Below are 24,337 nucleotides of genomic sequence, written 5' to 3'. Positions count from 1 at the left end.
TGTACCTGCATATCTGGGGTTAGGGGAGAGGGGTGAGCTAACAAGCCCAGTGAGCAGAATAGTAGAAAACAATATATTAAAATTTCATGCTTTCATGGAATGCAACACAACACAACAAATCACATCTCGGATGGTATTGTCACCTATAGTCCTCTACATAGGTCCAACTGTGCCGGGACGTAGAATGGGTCAACCGGTCTTTCCCTTATCATAACATATCATATGGACCAACTGTGCCAGGGACGTAGAATGGGTACAACCTGGACTTTCTCTTACATCGTGCCAGGGACGTAGAATGGGTACAACCTGGACTTCCATACCATATCATGCCATAACATCATCATATCATATGAGGACTAAAGGGTCATCCAATAACCAATCCACATCAACATCAAAATCATAAATGCAATGCAACATATTCGTGAATACTAATGCAAACAACCTACTATATCTCATGGCATTCATGATGCATGGATCATGCTCAAAATTCATATTTCATCTAATTTAAAAACTTAAGGTTCATTCCACTCACCTCTGGCTAGCTCTGACAAACTCTGTAGCAGCTGGCTCACTGCTGGGGTCCTCGGTTCCTCGGGTCCGAACCTACACAGGTGGACTCCAATGAGGGACCAAACATACATAAATATAACTCTAACATACTCCCCAAAAACCCCCTAAAACATCATACACAATCACATAAAAACATGCAAGAAAATGGCTGGACGGGGCACTTTCGGCGGCAGGTTCGGCGGCCGAAAGTCCCTCCAGAGCCGAAAGTCAGGCAGGTTCGGCGGCACCTTCGGCGGCCGAAAGTCCCAGACAGAGACAAAAGTCTCTTTTCGGGGGCAACTTCGGCAGCCGAAAGGCCTGCCTCCCCAGCCATGTTCGGCGGCCGAAAGTGCCTTCGGCTGCCGAACCTGGTTTCTGCCAAAGGGCAGAAACTTGGCTCCTATGTGCACATTCGCCTCCCAACTCTCAATTCATGCATATAACTCAACCAAAACATGCATACAAGTTCCTAGGGGCCTCAAACAAACAAATGCCCCAACTACAACACTTCAAGCATACTCAAACATGCCACATTGTTCAAAAATCACATAAAACCTAACATTTGCTTAAAAACTCATACAACCCTATACATGCCATTCTACCCCATAAAATCACTTAAAACTTACTTAAAACACATGAGGAGCTTAAGATCGGCTCTTACCTCTTGAAGATCGAGAGGGAGACGACCTAAACTTGGAGATCCACGAAAATGAGCTCCTGAGTTCCCAAAGCTCCAAAACTTGTTTCAAAAGTTCAAAACCTTCAATGCAAGCTTAAAACTCAAGAAAAATGGTGGGGATTTGGAGGAAAAACACTAGATTTGGAAGAGAGAGGTTGGAAGCTAGCTGTGGCCGAAAATGGAAGAAAGCTCGTCCATTTCGGCTAAGGGTCCCTTTTATAGTGGCTGGCCAGGCCACGTTCGAGGGCCGAAAGTGCTTCCGCAAGCATGACATGTTCGGCGGCCGAACTTGGGTTTCGGCGGCCGAACCTGAACTTCCCTCACTCATGCTTTCGGGGGCCTAACGTGCCTCCAAAACGCATGCATGTTCGGCGGCCGAACTTGACTTTCGGCGGCCGAACCTGGGTTTTCCTCCAAAGACTTTTCATGTAAAACTCATTTAATTTCATACTTAAAACTATTAAAACATGAAAACATTTTATGAAAACATGTTTCCACCCTACTAGAGGCTTCCGACATCCGAGATTCCACCGGACGGTTGGAATTCCGATACCGGAGTCTAGCCGGGTATTACAGAAGGTGCATGAGTTTCATCTCTGGAGAGGACTTTCGGCCGCCGAACCTGCCGCCGAAAGTGTCCTGTCCAGCTTTCCTTTGCATGCTTTGCATGGATGGTAGAGTGAGTTTAAGGGGATTCTTGGGGAGTTTATTAGAGTTGTTCTTGAGTTAGTTTGGTCCCTCATTTGAGTCCATCTGTATAGGGACAGACCAGAGGAACTAGAGAGAGCCGCAGTGAGTCCTGCTCCAGAGTTTTCAGAGCCTGCAGAGTCAGTTCAAATAGCCAGAGGTGAGTGGAACTAAACTTAATTCTTTTACTTGAGAAATGGAATGTTTTTAGCATATGTCATGCATCATGGTTATACCGTCGGTTGATTGCATTAGAATCCACGAATATGTTGCATTGCATAGTTATTTGTTGATGTGGGTGAATGCTGAATGATCCAATAGTCTCTGAGAGAAGTCCAGGAGCCTTTGACTACGCCCTGGCAGGTATAGAGAAGTCCAGGAGCCTTTGACTACGCCCTGGCAATGGTAAGTACAGAGGTGTTATATACACATATATATATATGACAGGAAGACTAGGTGCTCGATTCTACGCCCTGGCACGGCAGAGTTACCAGGACTATGTGGTGACAGGTTTACCCTTGATGTGGATTGTCTGTGATATGGTGCATTCCATGAGATCATATTTTAATGAGATGTTTTACTGTTCTACTCACTGGGCTATAGAGCTCATCCCACTCTCTTAACCCCAGTTTTGCAGGTTCAGTATACAGTATACAGAGGAGATCCACAGAGTACAGAAAGAGTAAAGAGATTTGTAATAGCTTAGAGTGGACATGTAATATTAAAGAGATGTAATAGTTGTGTATAAAGTTAGCAATGTGCTTGACTTAGTGATGTTTGTTATGTACATGATCTGTATATGTATATATGTTTACTGTATGTGAAAAACCAGGCTTAACAGGTATGAGTTAACCCATCTAGAGCAAGCTCTAGTCAGGGGTACAGAGTACAGAGTACAGAGTACAGAGTACAGAGTACAGAGTACAGAGTACAGAGTACAGAGTACAGAGTACAGAGTACAGGGGACAGAGTACAGAGATAGTGCATGCACAGGTTAAGCCTTGGTTCAGAAAAGAGTTTTTATTTTCACAGAAAATGTATGATCATGTATGAGTTTTACAGGTACACAGAGAGTATAGCAGGCTTGCTACGGGTTCTGGCGGCCTTAAACCGACCTGAATCGTAGCGCCGGTGACGGTCCATTTTGGGGTCGTTACAGATTGGTATCAGAGCCCTAGGTTCAAATGATCGAACATATAGAGACAGTGTCGGGCTCATAGAGGTTAGAAGTGGTCAAGCACAATAGGAAATCATGTCCACTAGGATAAGGTGTTGAGTCCTATCTGTTTATGACATGCCATGAGTTGTATGTGCATTAGTGATATGTGTTTATGTGCTAAAGTGCTATATTCTGTGTTGTTTTCCAGAGCGTAAAGATGAGAGAAACTCGTCGATCAGCTCGATTGACTGGAGTCCCACTAGATAATGAGAGACCAACTGCTCGTCCTCCTGTATTGCCAAGGACAAGGTCTCAGAGATCTAGCAGGGAAGGTACGTCAATAGACCCTAGAAGGTCTGTCGACGAAAGCAGAAGGGGAACAGCTAGGGGAGGAAGATTAGAGGAAAGGAGGGAGGCTATGGAGATTGACCAGTCTAGAAATGACAGCATGGGTATAAGCAGATTTGAGGAAGGTATGGGAGAGTCGCAGGGAGGCGCTCAGGCCTCAGGTTTTGGCTATCCAGCCTTTCCGCAGGACCCAGAGTATCCGATGGGAGGTATGTCGGAGTACTCTAGTTTTGTCCCATATCCTCCTTACATGCCATATATGCCTTATCCTCCTTATTACCCACCATATCCTATGTATCCACCTTCCCCTACCCATCCAAGTGCAACACACCCAGAGCCAAATGACCCAGTACCCCCACCACCAGAACCAGTAGCCCCTGTTGTTGACAAACATCAACCGAGCTCATCTGGAGGTAAAGTGCAAATGACAGAGTACTTGAAATTGGATGCTCTTAAATACAACACGGGAGATGATCCATTTGAATACCTCAGATCAGTTAGGATGATAACCAGTGAGTTGGGAGCTGATGATAGTAGGGCCATTGAGATGGCGGGGTTTACACTTAAATGTAAGAAGGCTAGAGAATGGTTCAAGAATTATGTGGAACCCAGGATGAACAGTATGTCGTGGGGAGAGTTCGCCAATGAATTTGCAGGGTGGGCTTTTCCTGACAGTTCTAGGGAGATGAAAGTAATAGAGTTCGAACAGTTGAGACAGACAGACGAAATGAGTGTTGATGAATTCACAGATAAGTTCCTGGATTTGCTTCAGTATGTGGGTCAAGCCTATGATACTGATCAGAAGAAGGCAAGGAGATATACTATGAGACTGCATCCCAGGTATTCTTCCTTGATTCTTCCAGCAGAAAAGGAGAGTTTCCACACTATAGTGGACACAGCCAGGAAAATGGAAGCTAGTGCCAATATTCAGAAACAGTCAAAAGCACAGGCTTCGGGTTCTAAAGCCCCCAGTTCAGGCACTTCAGGCAGCAAGAGATGGGATAGAGCAAAAGGAACAAAGAGTAAGTTCTGGAATAAAGTCAAGTCTGGTCTGGGAATAGGTAGTGGCTCAAGCTCTGGCACAGCTCCAGTATGCAGAAGATGTGGAAGACCACATGGAGGAGCTTGTCGGTTGGGATCTACAGCTTGTTTTAGATGTGGACAGGAAGGGCATATTGCTCGGGATTGTCCTCAGGTGACTTTTGCACCATCCCAGCAGATGAGTTCAGGCAGTGTGGTACAGCCAGTTGTACAGCCAGCAGCTCTAGTCATGCCTCAGAGTAGTGGCAGAGGTAGAGGGAGAGGGGCAGCCTCTACTTCAGCAGCAGGTTCCCGAGGTGGAAATCCGGTAGCCCCAGCACGGATTTTCACTGTGACACAGGAGGAGGCTAACATGTCAAACACAGTGGTGTCAGGTAATCTCATCATTGGGTGTTCAGATGTGTATGCTTTGATGGACCCCGGTGCTTCTCATTCCTTTATTGCTTCGAGAGCCATAGAGAGATTGGGTTTGATCAGTTCTGAGTTAGAGTATTCTCTCTGGGTCAGTGGACCCAAATGTGACCCATCAGTGGCAGCGTCAGTCTGTCGTTTCAGTCCAGTGTTCATAGAGGGTAGATGCCTTCCAGCTGACCTTGTGGTTCTAGACTTGACAGATTTTGACGTCATTCTAGGGATGGATTGGCTATCTGCATATAGTGCTACTTTGGACTGTAGAGAGAAGATAGTTAGGCTCAGAGATCAGGATGGGTCAGAGTGTGTCTTCAGAGGAGACAGAAGAGGGACACCCAGAGGTTTGATTTCAGCCCTTCAGGCTCGTCGTTTGCTTATGAGGGGTTGTCAGGGGTTTCTAGCTCATGTGAGAGAGCTAGACAGTCAGGTTAGGGAACCAGCCACAGTACCAGTAGTCCGAGAGTTTCTCGATGTTTTCCCAGACGAACTTCTAGGACTACCACCTGGTAGGGAAATAGAGTTTGAAATAGAATTGCTGCCTGATACCAGACCTATCTCTATTCCTCCCTACAGGATGGCGCCAGCAGAGTTAAAAGAGTTAAAAGAGCAGTTGCAGGATTTGGTAGATAAGGGTTTCATCCGCCCTAGTACCTCACCTTGGGGTGCTCCAGTGCTCTTTGTCAGAAAGAAGGATGGATCCCTCAGACTTTGTATCGACTACAGACAGTTGAACAAGGTCACTACCAAGAATAGGTATCCTCTACCTAGGATTGATGATCTATTTGACCAGCTAGCTGGAGCAGGTTGTTTCTCTAAAATAGATCTGAGATCTGGGTATCATCAGTTGAGAGTTAGAGAGGCAGATGTGTCAAAGACAGCTTTCAGGACCAGATATGGGCATTATGAGTTCTTAGTGATGCCGTTCAGGTTGACTAACGCCCCTGCAGCATTCATGGATCTCATGAACAGAGTTTTCAATGAGTTTCTGGATCACTTTGTCATTGTTTTCATCGATGATATATTAGTGTATTCCAGAGATGCAGAGGAGCATGCCCAGCATCTGAGGATAGTTTTGCAGACACTGAGAGAGCATGGTTTGTATGCCAAGTTCTCGAAGTGTGAGTTTTGGTTGAGGAGCATTTCCTTCTTAGGACATGTGGTATCAGCAGAGGGTATTGAGGTAGACCCCAAGAAGATAGAGGCTGTAGCTAACTGGCCCAGACCCACTACAGTGACTGAGATGAAAAGCTTTCTGGGACTGGCAGGTTACTACATGAGGTTCGTTCAGAACTTCTCAAAGATAGCAGCTCCTATGACCAAACTGACTCAGAAGAACCAGAAGTTTGTCTGGTCAGACCAGTGCGAAGAGAGCTTTGAGGAGCTCAAGAGGAGATTGACAACAGCACCAGTGTTAGCTCTGCCTGTCAGTAATAAGGATTTCACAGTGTTCTGTGATGCATCTCGAGTGGGATTGGGCTGTGTTTTGATGCAGAGTGATAGGGTGATAGCTTATGCTTCTAGACAGTTGAAGAAGCACGAGTTGAATTACCCTACCCATGACCTAGAGATGGCAGCAGTTATTTTTGCACTCAAGATGTGGCGGCATTACCTCTACGGGGTTAAATGCGAGATCTTCACCGATCATAAGAGTTTACAGTACATCTTGAGTTAGAGAGAGCTGAATTTGAGGCAGAGAAGATGGGTAGAATTGCTCAGTGATTATGATTGTAAGATCCAATATCATCCGGGTAAGGCGAATGTTGTGGCAGACGCCCTAAGCCGGAAGTCACTAGGCAGTTTATCCCATATAGCAGCAGAGCGGAGACCAGTCGTGATGGAGCTTTACAAGCTCGTAGCAGAGGGGTTACAGCTAGAGTTGTCTGGTACAGGTGCATTGATCGCACAGATGAGAGTGACACCTGTGTTTCTGGAGCAGATAGCTCAGAAACAGCACGAGGACCCAGAGTTGATGAAAATTGCCAGGACTGTTCAGTCAGGCAACAGTGCAGAGTTCAGATTTGACAGCAAAGGGATCCTTCATTATGGGAATCGACTATGTATACCAGATAAGAGCAGTGTGAAGGAAGACATTATGAGGGAAGCTCATAATGCGAGGTAAGCTCATAATGCGAGGTATAGTGTTCACCCAGGAGCCCCCAAGATGTATCAGGATCTGAAAAGGGTTTATTGGTGGCCAGCCATGAAGAAAGAAGTGGCGCAGTGTGTGACAACCTGTGAGGTTTGCCAGAGGGTGAAACTAGAGCATCAGAAATCAGCCGGAATGCTTAACCCATTACCGATTCCAAAGTGGAAGTGGGAGAACATAGCGATGGATTTTGTAGTGGGTTTACCAGCAACGTCCAACAGGATAGACTCTATATGGGTGATTGTGGACAGACTCACAAAATCTGCTCATTTTCTTCCAGTTCGGAGGAACTATTCTGTGGATAAGTTGACATAGGTCTATCTGGATGAGATAGTGAGATTACATGGAGTTCCAGTGTCTATAGTCTCAAACAGAGGACCTCAGTTTACCTCCAGATTTTGGCGAAGTCTGCAGAGTGCAATGGGCACGAGGTTGAATTTTAGCACTGCTTTCCATCCACAGACTGATGGACAGTCAGAGAGGACCATCCAGACCATAGAAGATATGCTGCGACTGTGTGTGTTAGACTTTGGCGGTTCTTGGAGGCAGCATCTACCTTTGGTGGAGTTTGCCTACAATAACAGCCATCATGCTAGCATAGGGATGGCTCCTTATGAAGCTTTGTATGGGAGGAAGTGCAGATCACCTGTTTGTTGGGATGAAATAGGAGAAAAGGCTCTTGCAGGGCCAGAGTTAGTAGAGATGACCAGTAGAATGGTGCCCATGATCAGAGAAAGAATCAGAACAGCGCAGAGCAGACAGAAAAGTTATGCAGACGTTCGCAGAAAGCAGTTAGAGTTCCAAGAAGGTAATTGGATATTGCTTAAAGTGTCTCCAATGAAGGGAGTGGTTCGTTTTGGGAAGAAGGGTAAATTAGCTCCACGATACATTGGACCTCTTGAGATTGTGCAGAGGATCGAAAATGTATCGTATAAGCTGGATTTACCTGCTTCTATGGAGAGAATTCACCTGATCTTTCATGTTTCTATGCTACGGTAGTTTGTGTCAGATCCGAATCAGGTTCTGAGTGAGCCTGAGGTGGATATTCATACAGATCTCACCTATATAGAACAGCCAGTACGGATTCTGGACACACAGATCAGACAGCTAAGGAACAAAGAGATCCCAATGGTGAAAGTTCTGTGGAACCACCATAATCTAGAAGAATGCACCTGGGAGACGCGGGAGTCTATGCTCCAGCAGTATCCATATTTGTTTTGAGGTTAGTTTCCTCCTTTTTATGTGATAGTTATTTGTGTTCGGAACATTCGACGACGAATGTTCTTAAGGGGGGGAGAATGTAATACCCGGCTAGAGTCCGGCATCGGAATTCTACGTTCCGCTGGAGTTTCGGATATCGGAAGTCTCTAGAAGGGTGAGAGTGATGTTTTTCTACCATGTTTTGGTATGTTTTATAGTTTTAAAGCATAAGGAAATGAGTTTTTGAGTGAAATGAACCAAGGCAGAAAAGCCAGGTTCGGCCGCCGAAGTTGAGGTTCGGCTGCCGAACATGCATGGCTTTCGGTTTCACGATAGGCCGCCGAAGGTGGTCTGGCCAGCCACCTATAAAAGGCCCTCAGTCGGTTGAAAGGATAAGGCACGCCGATTCCTTTCGATTTCTGAGGTGAGACTCTGTCCTTCTTGAGTATTTTACATGTTTTCATCAAATTTTGCAAAGGTTTGATTAGTTTTTATGTTGTTTTGAAGGTTTTAAGCTAAAAACTCAAAGTTGTGAAGTTTGGAGAGTTTGAAAGAGAGTTGCTCCAAAACTCCACGCTAGGATCGTTCAGCTTCTTGGTTTCAAGAGGTAAGTGAAGATCCTGAGCTTGTTTTTATGTTTTCTGAAGGTTTTATGAGGTTTTGGGGGAGAGTTGCATGAATAGGGTTCTTTGTGAGGTTTTGATGATTTTGTGCGTAGAGCTTGTTTCTGTGTTGTTTGTGTTGTGTGTTTGGGGTTGTTAGGTAGGTTTTGACCCCTTTGAGCATATACTTGGGTATATGCAAGTTGAGGAATTGAGGTGGTTGAGATTGAGAAGGTTTTGGTGCTTTTGGCGAGAGGCAGAGCAAGTTTCTGCCTTGCAGATGAACTCAGGTTCGGCCGCCGAAGGTACATTCAGCCGCCGAACCCATGAGGAGGTGGCTTCGGCTGCCCAAGCTTGCCCCGAGCTTTTGGACTTTCGGCTCTGGAGGGGAGTTCGGCCGCCGAAGGTGCCGCCGAAGGTTAGAGACTTTCGTCTCTGAAGTGCCTTTTAGCCCTCGAAACTTGCCCCCGAAAGGGTTCGGCTGCCGAAAGTAGAGATTTGGCCGCCGAAGGTGCATGAGTTTCGTCTGTGGAGAGGATTTTCGGCCGCCGAACCTGCCGCCGAAAGTGTCTAGTCCAGCTTTCCTTTGCATGCTTTGCATGGATGGTAGAGTGAGTTTAAGGGGATTCTTGGGGAGTTTATTAGAGTTGTTCTTGAGTTAGTTTGGTCCCTCATTTGAGTCCATCTGTATAGGGACAGACTAGAGGAACCAGAGAGAGCAGCAGTGAGTCCTGCTCCAGAGTTTTCAGAGCCTGCAGAGTCAGTTCAGATAGCCAGAGGTGAGTGGAACTAAACTTAATTCTTTTACTTGAGAAATGGAATGTTTTTAGCATATGTCATGCATCATGGTTATACCGTAGGTTGATTGCATTAGAATCCACGAATATGTTGCATTGCATAGTTATTTGTTGATGTGGGTGAATGCTGAATGATCCAATAGTCTCTGAGAGAAGTCCAGGAGCCTTTGACTATGCCCTGGCAGGTATAGAGAAGTCCAGGAGCCTTTGACTACGCCCTGGCAGGTATAGTAAAGTCCAGGAGCCTTTGACTACGCCCTGGCAATGGTAAGTACAGAGGTGTTATATACACATATATATATATGACAGGAAGACCAGGTGCTCGATTCTACGCCCTGGCACGGCAGAGTTACCAGGACTATGTGGTGACAGGTTTACCCTTGATGTGGATTGTCTGTGATATGGTGCATTCCATGAGATCATATTTTAATGAAATGTTTTACTGTTCTACTCACTGGGCTATAGAGCTCATCCCACTCCCTTAACCCTAGTTTTGCAGGTTCAGTATACAGTATACAGTGGAGATCCACAGAGTACAAAAAGAGTAAAGAGATTTGTAATAGCTTAGAGTGGACATGTAATATTAAAGAGATGTAATAGTTGTGTATAAAGTTAGCAATGTGCTTGACTTAGTGATGTTTGTTATGTACATGATCTGTATATGTATATATGTTTACTGTATGTGAAAAACCAGGCTTAACAGGTATGAGTTAACCCATCTAGAGCAAGCTCTAGTCAGGGGTACAGAGTACAGAGTACAGAGGACAGAGTACAGAGATAGTGCATGCACAGGTTAAGCCTTGGTTCAGAAAAGAGTTTTTATTTTCACAGAAAATGTATGATCATGTATGAGTTTTACAGGTACACAGAGAGTATAGCAGGCTTGCTACGGGTTCTGGCGGCCTTAAGCCGACCTGAATCCTAGCGCCGGTGACGGTCCATTTTGGGGTCGTTACAACAATACACGAAGGGTATCTAGTTAAAAAATCAAACCTATATTATATTAAAAATCATTTTCCTAAATTTTCATGGAGAAATCTCTTTCCTAAATGGGCTACATGAATTTGGCTTCTAATATAGGCCCAAATTAATTTAAAACAAATCCCACAAAATACTAAAATATCAAAATAACAAAAGTGGCCTAAATGCAATTTGCCATACATGCATTGCGCGATCTGAAATTATGTTGAGCGTCCACATGTGTTGAAGAGTGTATTGCTTATTTTTTTATTCTCTCATACTTTTCAAATATAGTTCTTATCTCGTAAATCTTGAATTAAAAGATTGTTGCATGACTTTTCATGATTTGGAGTTTACATTTTAAATCTTTGAAGTATCATGTCATTTCATTACTCGTATCATAACATATTAAATATTATAGCGAACAAGCCAAAGGCAACTTTATGCCTTATAGAATGAGGCAAACAGATGCCATAAAAGGAGTGGTTGCTATGTGTTTGCAAAAAGCAAATACCATAACAATAAACTTTAAAAAATTCAATATTTTTAGATATAAGAGGATCGTAAAAAGTTAATAATTCAGTTAAGCTATCAAGATAAATGGAAGATTCAAGTGGCACCTAAAATTTTAAATATAAAGAGTTAATAAAATGAGAAAATACTTTAGTATGATCATCACAGTGTACCCAAGAAAGGCAGATGTCATAAGTTGATAGCAGTTGTGTGCTTGAAGGGGGCTAGCGCTATAAATTGAATGAAAAATAACTAATCGAGAGGGTTAGTGTCATAAGTTGACGAAAATCGTGTCTCCGAATGGATATACGCCATAAGTTAAACGACAATTGTGTGCTCGAGAAAGCTATTGCCATAAGTTGATGGTAACTATGTGTCCGAATAGGCTAAAATCATAGGGTGCCTGGGGCAGACAAGTGCTATTAATAGATACTCGAGTATTATGTTGTCTTTGGCTCTTTTAGCGGGTATTGTGGTTTGTCTAAAATTTTTCTGAAAAATAATACTTGTACAAATATTTTATAAAAATTATTCTATTTATCATATGTTGAGAATTGATTCAATATTTTCGATGAATAATATCATAGGTCAAGTGTGTACTTCAAGTAGGTCTGAACATTAATATTGACAGGCAGTAATGGGCCTTTATATTTAAGGAATGTCTAACACTACAAAATTCCATCAAATCACTAACGGAGTGAAGTCCGTTAGTAATAATAACAGATGTTACTAACGGATTTTGTAAAATATATTGCCCACTAATGGATGAACAAAATCGTTAGTATTTCTGTTAAAGACCATTTCGCTTTTTAATAGACGGTAATATCCTTCGCAGATCGGTTAGTGATGTACTAACGGAAGTATGGTCCGTTAAGAATCTGTTATTATCACTAACGGACTAATATCCGTTAGTGAAGTGACTGAATTATATCCCAAATTTGTAGTGAAATCATCAAATCCCTAGCTAATCTGTTTTTACAGATTTCAAAATTTTCAATCTCCCTGAAGTCACATCGAAGAAGTGTAGCTTCCACTGCCATCACCGTCCATCGTCCACCACCATTAGCGTACACCGTCCATCGCCATTAGGTGCACCATTCTGCCATCACCGTCGACGTAGGTTGTTTTCCCATTCCTACCATCTTCACCATTCCCACCATCACTAAGGTCAGTTTCTACATTAACATTATTTTGAAGGCAGTACTGTGATCGCTTAAAATTGCATTGTTAGCTCCAGTACTTGGAACTGAATGTGTGAAATTATGGCAATAATCTCTTTCTTTCTTGCATCCACTTGTTACTCTCTAATTGGCATTTGACTTGCTCTTCACTATCAGTATTGGGTTATTGTGGATTTTGCCTTTTGTTAAGGGTCTGAGAGTTTAGCCGAACCTTAGCTTATCATGTGTCTTCTTGGTTTTTTTATCCTTCACTTTTACTGTTAATTTATTGGGTATGGTGATATGAATTTTTTATGTTTCTAGATGGTATTATTTATGGTCTCATATTATTTATTGACTATTTCCTGGAGAAGATGAAAGATCTTTCTTCATTTACTTTATGAGAAGAATTAGAACTGCTTCCATAAGATGTCTGTCAAGGTAATTCTCTAATTTTTCTCATAATTTAGACTCGTTTTTTTATTGTGTACACATAGTTTTCACTTATTTATGCAAGAGAGCTAAATTATGTTGCGTGTTTTCATCCTCCTCCAAGATTTTCTTTCCCATAAATTCTTGAATTTCTATGCTTGAGAAGGAAGAATTTAGGATGATAAGCACTTGTTTTGTATTTAACTATGCGTTTGAGCCATGCATGTGGAGTTTAAGTAAGAAAATTAAAAGGAAATGATGAAGAAATGGTTAGATGATTGAATGAAAAGTGTGAAGAAGAAGAAGAAGAGAAGATTCCTTGCCTTTACTTTTAATGTTTAATGATTATAGTTCTTCCTGTTGGCCTTTTCGTTTAGCTTCTAACACGATCTCCTACATTTCAGTGGAAAATGTTAAACTTTGTCACTTTCTGACCTCATATTTTTTAACCACTCTCCTCAACCTTGTAATACCCTGCTAGACTCCGGCATCGAAATTCCTACCGTTCAGTGGAATCTCGGATGTCGGAAACCTCTAGAAGGGTAAAAGCATGTTTTTATAAAATTTTTTAATGTATTTCATGGGTTTAAACAAGAAAGAAATTAAGTTTTGAATGAAAATAGTCTTGAGAGGAAGACTCAGGTTCGGCCGCCGAACCTCAAGTTCGGCCGCCGAACATGCATGCACTTCGGGAGTGCTTTAGGCCCCCGAAGGCATAAGTGAGGGAAGTCCAGGTTCGGTCACCGAACCTTATGTTCGGCCGCCGAACATGGCATGCATGTGGAGGCACGTTAGGCCCCCGAAAGTGGCCTGGCCAGCCACCTATAAAAGGGTCCCCTTGTCCGAATGGGCGAGTTTTTCTCCCCATTTTCGGCCAAGGTGAGTTCTCCGCTGTCCCTCGCCGATTTTGAGTCTCTTCCTTCAAATCTTTCATGGTTTTCATGAGATTTCACTTTGTTTTGAAGATTTTTGAGCATTTAAGCAAGTTTTGAGGCTTGGAAGACTCAGGAGCTCTTTCCCTTGGTTCTCCAAGTTTAGGTCGTCTCTCTCTCGATCTTCAAGAGGTAAGAGCCGATCTTGAACTCATTTTATGTTTTAAGTAAGTTTTAAGTTGATTCATGGGGTAGAAATACATGTTTAGGATAGTTGAGCTTGGTTAGGTTTTATGTGAACTTGTGGACAATGTATGATATTTGTGTATGTTTGATGTGTTGTAGTTGGGGTTTAGGATAGTTTGAGACCCCTAGGTGTTGATGTATGTGTGTATGCATGCTTTGAGAGAGTTGGAAGGTTTGGAGGGAAAGTGTGCATTGAAGATCTGAGTTTCTGCCCTTTGGAAGAAACCAGGTTCGGCAGCCAAAAGGACTTTCGGCCGCCGAACCTGTCTGTGAGGCAAGCCTTTCGGCTGCCGAAGCCTGCCCCCGAAAATGGACTTTCGTCTCTGGAGGGTACTTTCGGCTGCCGAAGGTGCCGCCGAACCTGCATGACTTTCGGCTCTGGAGGGACTTTCGGCCGCCGAACCTGCCGCCGAAAGTGCCCTGTTCAGCCTTCCTTTGCATGTTTTCTATGGATATTTTGAGGTGTTTTAGGAGCTTTTTGGGGAGTATTCTAGAGTCATGTTCATGGATGTTTGGTCCCTCATTTGAGTCCACCTGTGTAGGTTCGGACCCGATGAATCGGGGACCCCAGCAGTAAGTCAGCTGCTCCAGTGTCTGGTCAGAGCTAGCTAGAGGTGAGTGGAATAACTCTTTACGTTTTAAAGTAAATAAAATGAAAGCTTTAGCATGATTCACGCATCATGAATGCCATGAGATATATTAGGGTGCTTGCATTAGAATTCACGAATATGTTGCATTGCATATTATGTTGTTGATGTGAATGAATGTTGAATGATCCATTAGCCCTTATATGGTATGACATGACAGACTATGGAAGTCCGGGCGAGCCTGCACTACGCCCCCGACATGATTGGATATGTATGGTATGCTATGGAAGTCCAGGCGAGCCTGCACTACGCCCCTGGCATAATTAGACTGTATAGAGGGCTAAGTGGTGACAAGGTCATCCTTGATGTGAAATGTTTGTGCTGTGATGCATTCCATGATATCATACGTTTTAAATACAGTGTTTTATTATTCTGCTCATTGAGCTCTAGTAGCTCACCCCACTCCCTTAATCCCCGGGTTTGCAGGTACGGGCTAGATCAGGAAGTCAAGAAACGTAAAGTCATATATATGTAATAGTTAGTTGTGGACATGATAAATTGTAAAATGATGTAAGGTTATAAACAGTCATGTTATGTAATATTGATATTGAGGATTAGAATTGTGCTTGACCATAGTATGTTTGTTTATCCCTTTTGATACATGATCTATAAAATGTTTAAAGATGATATTTTATGTGGACCAACTCACTTTATATTATGATTACCCCATGGGAGTATTAGTTGAGGACTCCAGTGTGGGTTGATGATTATGATTATGTATAGTGCATGCACAGGTTGAGTTGGTGAATGAATGAAAAGAAAAGTTCAAAATTTTTATGTATGTTGTTGATCATGTATGGGACTAAACAGGTTCACAGGATGAATGTTTGGCTTGCTACGGGTCCCGGCGGCCTTAAGCCGATCTGGATCCTAGCGCCGGTAGCGGTCCGATTTTCAGGTCGTTACAAACCTGACATCTCTTTTTTTTCTCTTTCTTTACTCTTCTCTCTTTTTTCTCTATCTGATTTGCTATGGTCTTTTTGTTTTTATTTTTCTATTCTGATGTGGCATCTCCACAATGGTAATTGATGATTTAGACAATGCACAATATGACTAAGATATTAAGATAATAAATAACGTTTCCTAGCTGTACAGCTGATGATCGTAACTATCTAACCATCATAGTTATTCCCTCAGACTTTGCTTGTGAAGATAATTAACCAATTGATGACATCATTCCTATTTATATATAGAGAGAGGTCTTGAAAATAACTGAATTACAATGAGCAACTGCTCTTCTTTTTTTTTTCTTTCTTTCTTTCTTTCTTCTTCTTTGGTGTTGCATTATCCAACATAAAGTGCTAGTATAGAAACAAAGTTCTCTTACGAGTAAAATGGGCACTATAGCTTTCTAATTGTGTGCTTGATTTATTAGTCTATGTCAGAATTTCACATGATGAGGTTTTATTTTGTGCATCGGTTTGGTTAATTTTGAGATATTAGGCTTGCTACCAAGTTAAAAATCAACAGTCTTTTTAATTGATCGAGGGATGCAGGACACCCTGATCTGCATTATTTTGGCACTGATTCAGTGAAATTATTGAACTTTTAACTTCTTAGAATGCTCAGTCTGAAACTTGGTGTCATCCTATTGATCTTAGCCTGCAAGTAGATACTAATTATGTAATCTACACACTCCCATTTGACCTGTTTTCTCATGACCCTAGATTGATACTAGTTTTTTTGCTTTTTATGTATGAGATTATTTGCAGCTTGCAATTAGTTTCCTTGCGACAACCTCCTCATTTTCTTTTAGTTCTGATTGTCAAGGTGCCCAATTTTATGTATTTAAGGCAACAATACATCCCATAATTTTTGCTGCAGAATGACATAATTTATATACCATGATAACAGATCGATAACGGATTTTGCATAAATTGTTTATAAGTTATGTGATTGGTGTTTAAATTTAATATTATTATTGCATATTTTGCATATAATGCATATCTTAATGGCTACTTTTCAGGCTCCGTTCGAAGACAGGGTTTATAAGTATTCTACTTTCATATCAGCATAGTGATTGTAGTTATTATGTCTATTGAAAGAAGTTGGATGTATGCCCATCTTAGAGAGGGTTTACTGAACCCCGGATTTTTAGAGGGAATAAATGAATTTATAGAGAAAGTTAAGAACTGTCCAGATTATTTAAATGATGATCACATTCGTTGTCCTTGTAATCTATTTAAGTGTCAAAATCGTAGCTTTCAAGATGAAAATACAGTCAAATATCATTTAATGAAGCATGGTTTTGTGCAAAATTACCTTGTTTGGTACTTGCACGGTGAAACTGAAGTACATCACAGTTCTGATGATGCATCATTAAACATGTCTCATGGTTCTGATAGTGTTAATCATCCAAATTTTAATCGGTTGGAGGATATGACTGAGATTCATGATGATGTTTCGATAGATGAAAATGAGTTCCTTAGTAACCCTGATTCAGATGCAGTTATAGATGATGATAATGAGTTCGAATCGTATGTATTAGAATAAATTAATTTACATTCTCAATCAGTTTAGAGTTGTATATTTTCATACTTTCTCTATAAGTAACTTACTACATCTGCACGTTTGTTATTTAATGTTAATGAATTTTATAATATTTTTTGGTCTTGACTATTTTTTTCATAGATGAGGGGATGTGGAAGGTTTAAGAAGCCCAGAGGATCGGTTCAACTACCTGACCATACAAGTCAGGAGGAGCTGACTGCAGTTGACGTAGCAGAGCATGAGCAACATGTACCACGGATATCGACGGGACTTAGTGATACAGAGCTTTAGATATGGGTACCACTTGCATCTGGAGTACAACCATCTCATAGTGATCGATCATGTCCACCAGTTTCTCCCTGTATCACTGCATTTCCTCTCCGTTCCACTGTAGCTACACGATCTTCGGTATCACATTCACAGTCATCTCATCCTGCATCCTCTTCTGCTACTGCATCAGCATCTGCTCCAGCATCCGTGGGTTCGACCACTGTTGTAGGCAGCATACAGTCATTCCGACAAACTATTTCACTCATTAATAATAAGTAATAATGAATTATTTTTTAATTACTAATAATTTCATTGTTTTCCTATACTCACTAACTGTTGTTCATATAGCTTACATCCGTCGGAGTTGTGCAGTCGCAGGATCACTCTTATAATAAAAGAGAGATTGGTCACGGAAGGGTACTGTTGGAAGATAGTACCAAATGACACGAAAGAGTTTTATTGAAAAGAATTTAAGGTGAACCATAAAATTTATTGTATATTGAACTATAATATGAAATGTAAAATTACTAACTATTTGTATATTTTAAGCTTTTTGCAGAAATAATTCCTATGGGACCAAGCAATTGTCAGCTTGGTCAAAATTGCATGGCAAAAAAAGACTGCTAAGAGATATAGGGGCTTTATGTGTGAAATCAGAAAAGGAAAGACAAAGAATCTAGCTACACTAGATTTTGTTTTGAGGAAGTGGCAGAAAACTTGGAACACTTCTGAATATAAAGAGAAGTGTAACAAGTTTTCTGTCAATAGGCGCAGTGAGGCTGGAGGGACAGAATCTGGCATTTATAGGCATGCTTGTGGATCAATTTCACAATATACCCACCAACAGAGGATGGTATTAATAATCACTTTAATATTTATTTTGTGATATATATATTTTATTGTGATGCTACTTATTATCTTTCTTATACTTGATAACAGAGAGAAAAATTAGGAAGAGAACCACATCCTCATGAGCTTTTCGAGGCTACACATAAGAGAAATGGGATAGAGGAGTTTGTTGATGCTAGGTCAAAAGCTATTTATGTAAGTTGATAATAAATGTAGTTATAAAAAATGTTGATATGCTTAAATCTTATCATATTAATAATAAGTTATTAAAATTTTATAATGTAAGACAAATACATACAACTAAAGGAGGCAACAACACAACAATAGGAGGGAAGCAGTGAGCCGACACCCACAAATGAGGCTCAGCTTTACTACGAGGCAATTGGCAAGCAGAAAAAAAGTCGAGTTTATGGATTAGGGTCTTAGCCTTCTGCATATTTTCATGCATCATCACATTGTTCTGCCTCATACTCATCTGCACCCAAGTGGATCCTCCTATCATTGAAGCAATGAACAGGATGCAGAATGAAATTGATTGACTGGAGACAGAGAATGGTCGACTTAACTCAGTGGTAGAGGAGTTGCAGGTGTTTATGCATAGGATGATGGCACAACAAGGTGTTGGGACATCCACTCAGACATCTGCTCCTCCGGCACCTCCAGCTCCATTTGCACAGCAGCAGCATAATAATGCTCATGTCATTGGTGATCACCATACATATAATGATGATGATACAAATGATGAACTTGCTAGTTTAGTTTAGTATGTATATTTTATTCGGACCAATTAATAATTTTATTTTAACTTAGAACTGTTGTACAAAATTAACATATGTAATATAATTATGAAATATTGTAAGTTTTAAAGTATTTTACTTTATATAATAATTGATTTGGTTCTTACATATATAGTTGAATTATGTACTAGTTGATGATGGATATATATGAAAGTATAGGGATGATGAATAATATACAGGGTGATGATGGATATATATGAAAGTATAGGGATTATGTTATATTTATATGATTCACAAACGGATTACCAATGGAAATTCCGTTGGTATTCCTAACGGAAAAAGTCTGTTATAATGGAAAATAACATTATTTTTATTCACTAACGCATTACTATCCGAAATTCTGTTATAGTCAATAACGGATAATTCAGTCCATTAGTGAAGCCCATATTAAAAATCTATTATATCACTAACAGACATTTGGTCCGTTAGAGACAACAATTGAAAAATTTGTTGTTGATCCGTTAGTGACATTAACGGATTTTAAAACCGTTGGTAAGTAAATTACCAATGATGTTTTTTACAACCGATTTTATCTGTCACTAATCCATTAGTAAATTGTTTTACTAACGGAATTTCATTGTTTACTAACAGAAATTTCTATTATTGATAATAAAAATTCTTATAGTGTAAAAATAACATATTGCACTTGTGTTGAAATATTTGCGCATACATATGATTAGTGGTGAGCACTATTTAATTTGAACTGAAAAAATTGACCGAACCGATTTAATTTTAAAATTCAATTCAATTTTGAAGTAAATCAATTGAGTTCTATTTTCATTTTTAAGAATTTTGATTTGATCGATTTGGTTCGGTTTTAAAGGAGAAATATTTTGGTTGAACCGATCCGACATAACTCCTCTTTAAAAGATGCGTTTTGATTTTTTAGTATTAGGTTAAAGTTATTTAGGTTAAACTTATTCTTTCTGCGCACCATCAGACTAAATTTCTCTTTTTCTCTTCTTTCTTCTCTCGACTTCACTTCAGTTCAGAGTTCAGTCAATCATCAGTCCTCTCACTGTCACATTCATTCATGGTTCCAAATTTCTCTCTTGCGAGTCCTATTGGCCATCGAGCCTTTTTCCCTTAGCCTCAGTTGTTCTCGGTCCTTCTTATATCCATAGTCACTCTCGTCTTACCGGTTGCTGCATTTTACTAGGTCCTTCCTATATCCATAGTCACTCTCATCTCACTAGTTGCCGCAGTTTACCAGTCACTGCTCACTGTCACTCCAACACTTTCTACAAGCTTTCTGCCTCACTCGGTTTCCCAATTTTCTGGGTCTCCCCAGTCCCTCTCTAGTCGATTCTCCCTTCAATTCCTCTCCAGTCTCCACAATCTTGCATCCTTCTCCATTTTTTGATGAAAATGAAATTGATTAGCATGTAGAGATTGTTCTTTATTAATTATTACTGCATTATTTTTTATTTTTGTTGTACCAATTAATTTATTTTTGTTGTTGAAATAATTTTCTAAACATTTTACACTATGTGATTGCTTAAATTAAATTTATAATTGCTATTTGGGTGTGATTGCTTTAATTAATTTAATAATTACTGTTTGGGTGTGATTGCTTTAATTAAATTTATAATTGCTAATTAGGGTAGGATGGAGGAGGGAAAAAAAAAAGCAGGACATGAAAATACTACTTGAGTTTATAATTTATATTATCATGCCATTATTCTATTTATTTTTATTTGAAAGTATCATTCATAATTATAATTTGATTATTATTTTTAATTTTTCAGTATTAGTAAATGGACACAAACAGTACAAATGAAAACACTGTAAATTTGAATAACTAAAAGTAATTATATATATATATATATATATATATATATATATATATATATATATATATATATATATATATATATATATATATATATATATATATTCATTTAATTTAACTATCCTATTCTTTTTTATATTTTTATAGCTATCAAGTATTTGAAACATAGAGGTTGAAGAAGGGAGACTTGATTATTGGTGATATGATTGTTGTCGATAAATATTTTAGAATTTCATACCTAATTATTAGGCTTTTTGTTTTTTTTGGGAGTTTTATGTTATTAAACGGAGGATAGGATATAGATGTCAGTGGATGTTTTGGATTATATAAAAACTAAAAACTGTTATTATATTTTAATTTTATATTGTATTAATTTAAGAATTACATATAAATTATCATATTTTGATAGAGTTTGAAACATGTGAAATATATGAAGTATGGACTACATGTAATATAGAGTGTGGACTATTTACTATTATAATTTGATTATTATATGTTTGATTAAATATATTAGATTAAAATTAAATATTATTAGCCTCAAATTATAATAGAATTAAATGAAATTAGAGAAATTAAAGTCTATTTAAATAATTTCACAAAAATAAATTAAAAATCGATTTTGAAACAAATTAGTTCAGTTCAATTTTTTTACTTATTTGGTTCAATTTTCAGATTCAGTAAATTTGATTAAATTGATTTTGATCGATTCGATTCAATATTGAATCAAACCGAATGATGCTTTGTATATTTAAAATTTAATGTCAAATAGAAGAGCTCAAGATTATATTATTATGCTTTATAAATTTCATACAAAATTAAGGGCGATATTTGAAGAGCATAATTTAGAGAAGTAAACTGTAAAGTAAATTTTGATGCCTTGCAATTTGCTATTTAGCAAAAACGGGTTACTTTTATTTGTGAAAAAAAAAAAAAAAAACAAAATAATTGACTTTGATTGGATTCAAACGGGAAACATTTTCCCTTTTTTGAGGACTTGAGTGTCAATAAAGTAAAATCCATTGGTGCATAGTTGTTTCTTTTATCAAGAATACAGTGACATTTTTGTAATTTTAACAAAATATTCACAACCCAACCAATGGCATGTCATGTAATTTTACTCAAAACTCAGGTCTCCCTTTCCAGCCAATTTAATGTTAGCAAAGTTGCAAATCGATGAACAAAAACAATGGGGCATAAATAAGTGATGGCACTTTTGTAAAGTTAACCAAAACTAAAAGTTTTCCACTTAAGCAATTAAATGGTGACTTTATTGTAAAATAAGACACTTCGGTGGTACGAGTTAGTATTCGGTCGGTTCAATTTAAAATCGAATCGAATTAAATAAATTGAAAATTAAAAATTTAATATTTATACAAATCGAACTAAATTAATTTTTTCAATTTAAACCGAATAGTACTCACTCCTTATCAGTTGATACTTATAACAGAGAACAGCTCTGTAATTTTAATTAAAATGAAAGCTATTGCAGGTGGTATTATTGTAATTTGCAGCAAGGATACATGAGCTAATAATCGATGGCTTTTTTTTTAATTATTTTTTCAAAGAAAGAATCATTAAAATCTGAATGAGGTGAGGAAGACATAATTGAGTTGTGATAAAGGATCGTAGAAAAAGGAATTATAGAGCAAACCGTTCCGAGCAATAGAATGAGTTGTGATGCAAATTAGACAAGTGATAGTGAATATCTTGTATAGAGTCAATGCTGTGAAGAGTCTTCCCCTTTAAAGATCACATTTCAAATATTATTTGATGTAGCTAAAAAGATTGCTTCACGACATGCTATAGCTTCTGAGGCCGTAGGGTTAGTTACTCCAGATATCTTTTACCATCTTTAGGAAATTGGGCGAGCATAGAATTTTATATATATATATATATATTATAAATTTAAATTATAATAAAAATGTAACTAAAAAAATTTAAGTATAAATAATAAAAAGAATTTTAAAATTTAAATCTATTATGTGATATCTTAATTTTAATTATCTAATATTTTGGTATTATTGTTTAAAATTAAATAAATTTATTATTAAGATTATTTAATATTTTAATATTATATTTAAATACATTAGATGATATTATAATTTATAGTTAATAAAGAGTAGATTATAATCCTAATGTTTATAAATTTTATTTAAATTTAGTAAAATTAATTAAGAGGTAAAATGAATAATTTATTACATACTTTTTTTGAAAGAACAAGAAAACTTCATTAATTCAAAGAGAGCAGAGAAACAATATGAGGAGGAGGGACATCAACCCAAGCTCCTTGACCTGACTCAGAATGAGCCGATATTGCTAGAAGATGAGCGACATCATTTGCAGATTTATGAACAAAAACACACTTTGCTTCCTCATAACTAGATAGAAGCAGTTTACAATCTTGAACCAAGGGCCAAAAGACGATAAATCATCCAACAAAGCACAATTAACTGACATCACAAGTACCTGAGCATCCAATTCGAAAAGGACTCGATCCCATCCATACTCTTTAATCCAGCTCAATGCTTCCTGAAATGCCATAACTTCAGCACACTTTGCATCCATCTGGCTATAAAAAGATTTCGAAGGATCATGATATCCTTCACTTTTTCTTTTTGTATTATCAATTCGTACTTCTTTTACAAAGGACCTTCTAGGTTTCAAGACTTAAATTATTTTTTCAAACTTTTTAACTCTTTTATCATCTTCAGGACTCCTTAGCTCTGAGTATGTTTTACGAGTGTTTCAGCCCTTTACGGGCTTTTTAGCCCTGATTATTTTAACAAGTATTTTAACTCTTTATCCCGGCTCTTTAGCCATGATTATTTTTCCGAGCTCTTAGGTTCCTTGTGGTCTTCTGGGCTCTTTAGCCTAATTCTTCACCCAAGCTCTATCGCTCTCTGTATACTTCTAGGCTCTTTTAGCTCTGAGTATTTTTTACGAGCGCTTCAACTCTTTACCAGGCTTTTTAGTCATAATTATTTTTACAAGCGTTTCAACTCTTTATCAGGCTATTTATTCCTGATTATTTTTCTGAGCTCTTAGGCTTCTTGTGGTCTTTCAGGCTCTTTAGCCTTGATTCTTCGTCTGAACTCTGTGGCTCTCTGTATTCTTCTAAGCTCTTTTAGTCCTGCATATTTTTTACGAGTATTTCAGCTGTTTACAAGATTTTTTAGACCTGATTATTTTAAAGAGCATTTCAACTCTTTACCGGACTTTTAAGCTCTGGGTCTCCATCCGAGCTCTTTTAGCTCTTTGTTGCCTTCCGAAATCTTAATCTCTCTCAAAGAGAGGGATAAATTCTATCTTGATTGTTCAGTATTCTCTACATAATTTCTATTATGCTAAGTCATAACCTTTATGATTATCCGATTAAAGACAGTGTTTGATTATGTCAAAATATAACAGTTTTTATGTTAGAAACTATGACAATCTCAAGTCAAAAGATTAAAATATAACTATTTTGATATTTACTTATAACAGTAATTCATGTAGTGATCTTAGTGTAGTTTCATCCAATACTTTATTCTCGAATAATTATATATGATTATTTATTTATATCAATATATACATAATAATCTCATAATTATTAATCAATAATCATACTAATTATATCTTATTTTTATCATTATAATAATAAGTAAGTAGAAATGTTAATCATTATTATGTAATAGGCAAATAAATAATAAT

The sequence above is a fragment of the Manihot esculenta genome, chromosome 10 (genome assembly GCF_001659605.2).
Source record: "Manihot esculenta cultivar AM560-2 chromosome 10, M.esculenta_v8, whole genome shotgun sequence".
NCBI lineage: Eukaryota > Viridiplantae > Streptophyta > Magnoliopsida > Malpighiales > Euphorbiaceae > Manihot > Manihot esculenta.
This window is presented reverse-complemented; position numbering follows the sequence as displayed.